Source organism: Chiloscyllium plagiosum, unplaced genomic scaffold, assembly GCF_004010195.1.
Source record: "Chiloscyllium plagiosum isolate BGI_BamShark_2017 unplaced genomic scaffold, ASM401019v2 scaf_92343, whole genome shotgun sequence".
Taxonomy (NCBI): domain Eukaryota; kingdom Metazoa; phylum Chordata; class Chondrichthyes; order Orectolobiformes; family Hemiscylliidae; genus Chiloscyllium; species Chiloscyllium plagiosum.
Genome location: NW_025171095.1, coordinates 600 through 1795, shown reverse-complemented (window position 1 = coordinate 1795; position 1196 = coordinate 600). Strand labels below are relative to the sequence as shown.

At 43.1% G+C, this 1196-nt stretch overlaps 1 non-coding gene across 1 annotated transcript; it reads right to left on the bottom strand.

The window, feature by feature from the left end:
* Positions 1-829: 829 nt before the first annotated feature.
* On the bottom strand, positions 830-911 carry trnas-aga. Its single transcript has one exon. It is a non-coding gene; the product is annotated as a tRNA-Ser (tRNA).
* Between the last annotated feature and the right edge of the window lie 285 nt (positions 912-1196).

Below are 1196 nucleotides of genomic sequence, written 5' to 3'. Positions count from 1 at the left end.
TCAGGAAGCCCTCCTGCACACACTGGTCAAAAAACTGACCAATCTATAGTACCCGTACTGTTGTGATCCCAGTCAATACTTGGATTTTGTCTTGAGTGTTCCAGAGATTTTCATTGTCCCAGAGTCCAGATGAAGTTTGCATTCCTCACGTACGTGAGCGATAATTCTTTCAATGTCTCAGATCAGTTTCTGTCCCGAGAACATCAGAGTCAATGTCCCGTCCTCTCCTCGGTCCGACGGTTCACACTTCTCCATCCTCTTCTGATTCCATTTCCCAAAGAGTTTCTCAAGATTTCCAAAGCTGGAGCCTAAATTATATGGTTTGCTTCTTAAACATTTTTCCAAATGCCAACTGACAATATTTTCACACTATCTCTGCACAATCCTTTGGCTTGCACCATATCCAGGGATGAGAAGTCCCGTTTGGTGGAGAGATTCCCGAGGCTGGTGAGTTTCACTTTGGAACAAAGATGGTTAAGTGGCAATTTCCTGCGGTTGTTTGTAATGATGGGAGAGGGAACGGTAGGGAATGAGCACTTGGACGAGCAGGAGGAAGTGTTGCCACTGACCCGAGCCAGAGAACAGTGGACAGGGATTAAAGGAATCTAATGAAAAGCAGCACTTCTGCTTAGGACGTTCAATAACAACTGCAGAAATCCGATGTGTTGAGCAGTGTATCTGGAAAGAGAAACAGAGATAATGTTTTAAATATGGAACATTTCTGATGAAGAACTCGAGTTCCAAAGTCTAATCAAATTACCAGCCTGGTTTGCAAAATAGGTTTTCTGAACTTTGAGCGAAAATTGTTCCAGCAGGAAAGCATTCATAGCGTCGTCAGCAGGATTCAAACCTACGTAGGGAAACCCCAATGGATTTCTAATCCAGCACCTTAACCACTCGGCCATGACTACAGACAGCTCAGCACGGTTAAGCATTGACGAAATAAGCCGTGATCTCATTGAAAGCTCTTGCTGACTTGATGAGCTAAATGCTTCCATCTCCTTTCATAACTTTGCTGTCATTTGTAAGGTGCGAGACACCAATGTAAAAGAAGAAAAGCACAAAGGTAGGAAAAGATATTTGCAGGCAAACTGAGTTCAAATTATTTATTGAAAGGAAAATCACACTTGGCAATTTGCTAGAACTCTTTGCGAACATGACCAGCAGAGGTAAGCAAGGGAGCTATTGATCTGAGT